Raw genomic sequence first — 8,638 nt, forward strand, 5'->3', positions numbered from 1 at the left:
AAACTTTGTTGTATATATTTGGTTAGGCATGACTGCAACAGTTGTTTATTTTTGGTGTTTGCATCAAATTGCATGTTTAAAGTTTATTATGTACTCCCTCCATTCCAAAATAGATGACCCAATTTTGTACTGAAGTTAGTATAAAGTTGGGTCATCTATTTTACAACGGAGGGAGTAGTTCATAAACAAAAGTTTGTCCTTTCTCAATTTAAGTTTTCAGTTGTACAACCAAGTTCCTTATTCATACCATGTAAATTAAAGTATACAGAGCAAGTGATCTTCTTTTGCACTACATGTATGCTTTTGTTCTTCATCCGTAATCCAGTGGTGTGGTGAACCTACCTACTACAACACAATGTCATATTCTGCAATGTCTTAACTATGAACAATGTCATATCATTCTACTACTCCCTCCGTCCGAAAATACTTGTCATTGAAATGGATGTATCTAGATGTATTTTAGTTCTAGACACATCCATTTTGATGACAAGTAATTCCAGACGGAGGGAGTATTATTTAAACCGTCTCTTTATTTGCCAATCTGAAATGGGATAAATTGACAACACACTAACCATTGATACTTATGAGTTCTTGATCTGTAATCCAGTGGTGTCGTGAAGCTGCCAACTCCTTCACAATGTCATTTCCTGCCATGTCTTGACCTGAACAATACCATATTGTGTTAGTGCAATTTTAAACTGTGTCACTTTATTCGTCAGTAAGAAATGTGATGAATTGTCAGCACTGATACTTTTATGTGCAAAACCTATCATCCGTATGCTTGTTTATCTTTCAGAGTGAGGATGGTTTAAGTGTTGAACAAGCGGAGTCTCATCATCTTGCTCAGCTGCTTGCGCTGCAGCTCCCCAGCATGGCTAACCTTTCTTGAACTCTATTGAAGTGTTGTCGGTTTTGTATATTATTTTGTCGGCGTGTTTATTTGCATTGGTGGCGATCTTTGATGCCCATTGTATGTAATCTGCTGTCTGCTTGTGCTTTATTATCATAGTGGCGAACTTTGATGCCCAATGGATGTAATATGCTATAATTTCTTTATTGTATAGTCTAGATTTTTTCTTATTCACGTTGCTGCAGTTATTTTACTGTCTTCGCAGTAAACCGGCCAAACCGTAAAATTACGGTACATAATCGGGCCGTCATGCAATCACGATGAAGGTTGGGCCTGAAACGTGCCGAACAGCTACCGGGCCGGCAGCAGCCCGAAATGAACCCCGGCCCATGATTGTGCGAATCAAATCACGGGCTTTTAACAGGCCAAAATTGTCTCGGTCCTTGTTTGGCCCAATCAGATATCGGCTGCGAGCAGGCCGGATGCAAACCGGGCCGTAGTTAGGCCCAACTATATGACGGGCATTTAACAGGCCGAAATTAATATAGGGCCGAAATGTTAAATGGGTCCTCTAGCAAGTGGGCCCAAAAGCATAGTGTCCAGTTGACGGGTCGAATCTGATATGGGCCATAATTGAGCCCATAGCCTCTTAAAGGGTCGTACCTGATTTGGGCCGTAATTTGGCCCAGAACGTGGTAGGCTTTTAACGGGTCGAATCTCATATGGGCCACTATTAGGCCCGGAACGTGGCAGGCCATTAATGGACCGGATCAAATATAGGACGACATTTGGCCCAAAACATGGCAGCTAGTTAATGGGCCGGCCTACTAGGGCCCTCAAATTCTTGTGGGCCTACAGCTGGGCCGGCCCGTTAATGTCAGCGAAAGCTCGTGGGCCTTTAGCCGGGCCGGCCCATTATGATCCGCAAGAATCTTGTGGGCCTTTACCTGGGCCGGCCCATTATGGCAAACAAAAATCTTGTGGGCCTTTACCTGGGCCGGCCCATTATGGCCCACGAATCTTGTGGGCCATTAGCTGGGCTAGCCCATTATGGCCCGCAAAATCTCGTGGGCCTTTAGCTGGGCCGGCCCATTATGGTCCGCAAAATCTTGTGGACCTTTAGTTGGGCCGGCCCATTTAAACTTGGTGGGCCGGTCCACGTGTCAACATATCATAGGCGCGTCTCGCCCATTGGATGAGTGACACCTGTGCCAGCGCGGACCTGACACATGTCTCCTCCAGCCAATGATGATTTTACACGTGGAAAATCCCCATTGGTCGGGGCTGTTCACGGGTTATCGGATCCAAAACCCGACCCAATAGCTTAACATCGTTCCGTTACGGTGGATGCCACGTGTCGGTCACCCTTGAAGAAAGCACTTCTATGACACGCGATTTATTGTCATGGAAGTGGACACTTCCCTGATGATAATTTTGGTAATGTCATGGAACACTTCTACGACAGCATAGGTATGACTATCTTGATTCTGACATAAATTTGTCATGGATGTACATGCATGACAAAAAAACGCGACCTACTGTGACAAACACGTATCATCACGGAAGTGTATTTTTTTGTAGTGATAACATCTACGTAAAAACCTGGCTCGGGTGCTGCTACGTCTTGAGCTAGCGTTGGTTTTCCCCGAAGAGGAGAGGGTGATGCAGCAAGTGTAGCGTAAGTATTTCCCTCACTTTTGAGAACCAAGGTATCAATCCAGTAGGAGGCTCCTCAAAAGTCCCACGCACCTACACAAACAAACTGAGAACTCGCAACCAACGCAATAAAGGGGTTGTCGATCCCTTCACGGTCACTTACGAAAGTGAGATCTGATATGAGATAATAATATATTTTTAGTATTTTGTAATATAGATGCAAAAAGTAAAGATGCAAATAAAGATAGATTGAAAGCAAAAATGATAAGAGATAGACCTGGGGGCCATAGGTTTCACTAGAGGCTTCTCTCGAGATAGCATAAGTATTACGGTGGGTGAACAAATTACTGTCGAGCAATTTATAGAAAAGTGCATAGTTATGAGATTATCTAGGCATGATCATGTATATAGGCATCACGTCCATAACAAGTAGACCGACTCCTGCCTGCATCTACTACTATTACTCCACACATCGACCGCTATATCCAGCATGCATCTAGAGTATTAAGTTCATAAGCACAGAGTAACGCATTAAGCAAGATGACATGATGTAGAGGGATAAACACATGCAATATGATATAAACCCCATCTTGTTATCCTCGATGGCAACAATACAATACGTGTCTTGCAATTCTTTCTGTCACTGGGTAAGAACACCGCAAGATTGAACCCAAAGCTAAGCACTTCTCCCATGGCAAGAAAGATCAATCTAGTAGGCCAAACCAAACTGTCAAAGAGACTTGCAAAGATAACTCAATCATACATAAAATAATTCAGAGAAGATTCAAATATTATTCAAAGATAAACTTGATCAAAAACCCACAATTCATCAGATCTCGACAAACACACCGCAAAAAGAGATTACATCGAATAGATCTCCACAAGAGAGGGGGAGAACATTGTATTGAGATCTAGAAAGAGAGAAGAAGCCATCTAGCTAATAACTATGGACCCGTAGGTCTGTGGTAAACTACTCACAACTCATCGGAGGGGCTATGGTGTTGATGTAGAAGCCCTCCGTGGTCGATTCCCCCTCTGGCAGAGTGCCGGCGAAGGCTCCAAGATGGGATCTCACGGATACAGAAGGTTACGGTGGTGGAAATTGTGTTTCGTGGTGCTCCTGGATGTTTTCGGGGTCCGTAGGTATATATAGGAGGAAGAAGTACGTCGGTGGACGCCCGAGGGGCCCACGAGATAGGGGGCATGCCCTATAGGGGGGGCGCCCTCCTATCTCGTGGGAGCCTCGACTGCTTCTTGACTTGCACTCCAAGCTCTCCGGATCAGATTTGTTCCAAAAATAACGCTCCCGGAGGTTTCATTCCGTTTGGACTCCGTTTGATATTCCTTTTCTTCGAAATACTGAAATAGGCAAAAAAAACAATATGGGTTGGGCCTCCGATTAGTAGGTTAGTCCCAAAAATGATATAAATATGTAAAATAAAGCCCATAAACATCCAAAAGGGGTAATATAATAGCATGGAACAATAAAAAATTATAGATGCGTTGTAGACGTATCAGGTGCCACTGTTGGGGAACGCAGTAATTTCAAAAATTTCCTACGCACACGCAAGATCATGGTGATGCATAGCAGCACGAGGGGAGAGTGTTGTCCACGTACCCTCATAGACCGAAAGCGGAAGCGTTATGACAACGCGGTTGATGTAGTCGTACGTCTTCACGATCGACCGATCCTAGTACCGAACGTACGACACCTCCGCAATCTGCACATGTTCAGCTCAGTGACGTCCCACGAACTCCGATCCAGCAAAGTGTCGAAGGGGAGTTTCGTCAGCACGACGGCGTGATGACGGTGATGATGAAGCTACCGGCACAGGGATTCGCCTAAGCGCTGCAATGATATGAACGAGGTGGATTATGGTGGAGGGGGGCACCGCACACGGCTAAGAGGTGCCCCCTCCCCCATATATAAAGGAGTGGAGGAGGGGGAGAGGGCCAGCCTCCTTGGTGCGCCCAAGGGGGGAGTCCTACTCCCGGTGGGAGTAGGATTCCCCCTTCCCTAGTTGGAGTAGGACAGGGAAGGAAGGGGGAGAAGGAGAGAAGGAAAGGTGGGCCAACCCCCTCCCAATTCGGATTGGGTTTTGGGGGGGCCACCTTGGCCGTCTCCTCCTCCTTTCCACTAAAGCCCAATAAGGCCCACTGACTCCCGGGGGGGTTCCGGTAACCTCCCGGTACTCCGGTAAATGCCCAAACTCACCCAGAACCATTCCGACATCCAAACATAGCCATCCATTATATCGATCTTTATGTCTTGACCATTTAGAGACTCCTCGCCATGTGCGTGATCACATCCGGAACTCCGAACTAACTTCGGTACATCAAAATACATAGACTCATAATACCGATCTTCACCGAACGTTAAGCGTGCGGACCCTACGGGTTCGAGAACCATGTAGACATGACCTAGACATGTCTTTGGTCAATAACCAATAGCAGAACCTGGATGCTCATATTGGCTCCCACATATTCTACGAAGATCTTTATCGGTCAAACCGCATAACAACATATGTTGTTCCCTTTGTCATCGGTATGTTACTTGCCCGAGATTCGATCTTTGGTATCTCAATACCTAGTTCAATCTCGTTACCGGCAAGTCTCTTTACTCATTCCGTAATGCATCATCCCGTAACTAACTCATTAGTCACATTGCTTGCAAGGCTTATAGTGATGTGCATTACCGAGAGGGCCCAGAGATACCTCTACGACAATCGTAGTGACAAATCCTAATCTCGATCTATGCCAACTCAACAAACACCATCGGAGACACCTGTAGAGCACCTTTATAATCACCCAATCATGTTGTGACGTTTGGTAGCACACAAAGTGTTCCTCCGGTATGCGGGAGTTGCTTAATCTCATAGTCATAGGAACATGTATAAGTCATGAAGAAAGCAATAGCAACATAGTAAACGATCAAGTGCTAAGCTAATGGAATGGGTCAAGTCAATCACATCATTTTCTAATGATGTGATCCCGTTCATCAAATGACAACTCATGTCTATGGCTAGGAAACTTAACCATCTTTGATTAACGAACTAGTCAAGTAGAGGCATACTAGTGACACTCTGTTTATCTATGTATTCACACATGTACTAAGTTTCTGGTTAATACAATTCTAGCATGAATAATAAAAATTTATCATGATATAAGGAAATATATAAATAACAACTTTATTATTGCCTCTAGGGCATATTTCATTCATATTACTCCCATTGTGGGTAGTCTAAACCTGTAAGAGTTTCGGCAATAGTGCACAGCAACCCATACTATTGATGCATGTCGAACCAGACCATGTGGGACCCATAGTGGTCCTAGACCATGGGTTTTGTTCACCTCGCTACATATTGCCCCCAAAACCCGTAACGAATTGTCGTGCAATTTTCTGCCACTGCCACTTCTCAACCCAAAGCAAAAAAATTAATTTGTCTCCCATTTCTGTTGCTCCTCCGAAAGAGCGGGGTCATCACATTCTTCATTAACATTGATCCTTATTGCTCCCACGATGAGGTGTGATAGCGTGAGTAGTCCATCCCCTAGGAAGCCAGCAGCGTTGATGGCAGGTTGGTGGTTGACCCTTGGAGATTGAGTTGATGTTCCCCGGCCGTTTGCGACCAACAAGGTTGTGGCCTTATTTACACCCACTGAGTGTCTCTCTCTAACATGGTAGATCACTCTCTGGTGTTCACGATATCTCTCCTTTGCAGCCGTGTTGCGAATATGTGTACATGAACATAATAGGAATAGGATTGGACTCGGAGTCCAAGTCCTCTCCCCCTTAGCTGCACCCTAGGGCTTGGAGGGGCTGTTTGCCACGCCCCTCGACCTATATATAGAGAGGAGGGGGTGCCCCAAGAGCACACACCAAGCCCTTGGCGCCCCTCTCTCTCCCGTTACTCTGTAGTTCCACCACCTCGTCCCGGCAACGCTTAGCGAAGCGCTATCAATGCTCCACCACCACCATCACCACCACGCCGTCGTGTTGGTTGTGATCCCATCTACTTATCCTCTCCCGCTTGCTGGATCAAGAAGGAGGAGACGTCATCGAGCCGCACGTGTGCTAAACTCGGAGGTGTCGTCCGTTCGGCACTAGATCGGCTGGATCGTGATCGGATCGCGAAAAGTTTGACTGCATCAACCGCGTTGTCAAATGCTTCCGCTTTCGGTCTACGAGGGTACGTAGATACACTCTCCCCCTCTTGTTGCTATGTATCTCCTAGATAGATCTTGCGTGAGCGTAGGAAATTTTTGAAATTGCATGCTACGTTTCCCAACACTACCGACCGCAATACTGCGAGAAACCAGCCCATGAAGCGTGCAAACGGGATCCAAAGTTCTTACAAGCAATGCCCCAAAGAGGGAAGAGACGATGTCAACGCCGTCGCCCAACCCGACTGGGTTTTAGGCTTTCGCCCGAAGAACTGGATCCAAGGATGCGTGAAGGGTGGACTCCACGACGGCGCCTCCAAGGAGATAAAACAACGTCCAATGACGCCAGCGCACAACGCAAGTCACTATTTGTGTCGTGTCTGTCCTAACGCACACTATTGGTAACAGTGGTGTGTGCTATTTGAGACACAACACTTGTAAGCTAAGACTAGCCACAGTGGGTAGTAACTTAGACTAGTAACATGCATATGTTACTAGTCTATGTTACTACCTCTACAATGGGGAGTAACATATGTGTGGTGTCATGCAACACTTCATTTATTAGGTTATAGACTCATCTTGCCTTGGTATGTGTGATGTTACTCATAGTACTAGTAACTAGCTATGTTACTGCATGCCTCTCTTTCTTCATTGTTTGCCACATCATCTATTTTATATGGATATGTCTGATGTTACCATCTATATTACTCCCACTGTGGGTAGTCTAAACCTATAAGAGTTTCTGCAATAGTGCACATCAACCCATCCCATTGATGCATGTCGGACCAGAACATGTGGGACCCCTAAAGGTCCTAGACCTTGGGTTTTGTGCACCTGGCTACATATTACCCCCAAAACCCGTCACAAATTGTCGTGCAATTTTCCGCCACTGCCACTTCTCAACCCAAAGCGAAAAAAATTAATTTATCTCCCATTTTTGTTGCTCTGCCGAAAGAGAGGGGTCATCACATTCTTCATCTACATTGGTCCTTGTTGCTCCCATGTTGAGGTGTGATCGTGTGAGCAGTCCATCCCCTAGGAAGCCGGCGGCGTTGATGGCAGGTTGATGGTTGACCCTTGGAGATCGAGTTGATGTTCCCCGGCCGTTTGCAACCAACAAGGTTGTGGCCTTATTTACACCCATTGAGTGTCTCTCTCTAACGTGGTAGATCACTCTCTGGTGTTCACGATATCTCTCCTTTGCAGCGTGTTGCGAATATGTGTACATGAACATAATACATAGAAAAATATTTCTTGTAATAAGTTTGCCACCACTTAGGGCAAGCCAGCAAGGGAGTATGTGGGGCAGATCTTAGGTGAAGAGGACAAAGTATTAGATGATGCAGGGATATCAAAACCACTAATAGGACCAAAATCCAGGTTCTAACTATAACCAATGAGGGGCACAAAGCAATGGCCTGCTTATGGGCACCCTAGTGTTTGAATGCAAGACTGTGGTCTTTGGCCTATAGGTGGTCGCCATTGTCAGAGTTTCTAGGAATTCTATGTGGGAAGAAATGAAGACAACTCCAACACACCCACTCTTTGCATGAGTTGAGTTATATATGATGACCTTCAGATTTGAAGTGGATGTCACTACCTCATGGATCGAAGCACGGAGCTGAGTTATCTCCTCGTTGTTTCTCTCAACCGCCTCCAGGAGACAATCAAGGACATCTAGTTGGCGGTGTTGCTCACGATGATGAGGTTGAGGTGCCCTATCGGATCTTGAGTTTTCACTATTTGAATAGTTAGGGTATGTCATCTCTATTGCAACTCGTTCTCAATAAAAAAATTAATGTACACACACTTTTGGGCCGATTAAAAATATATTCAAATTTGCACATTTTCCCAAGGTTTTACAAGACGACCGTGAGGAGATCTGAATACATAATGCAAAAAAAGGAAAACTAGGGGTACGATAATCTGGGTTCAGTAACAGAATGTCATGCAAATTAGGGTTCCCAG

Source organism: Triticum dicoccoides, chromosome 7B (assembly GCF_002162155.2).
Source record: "Triticum dicoccoides isolate Atlit2015 ecotype Zavitan chromosome 7B, WEW_v2.0, whole genome shotgun sequence".
NCBI lineage: Eukaryota > Viridiplantae > Streptophyta > Magnoliopsida > Poales > Poaceae > Triticum > Triticum dicoccoides.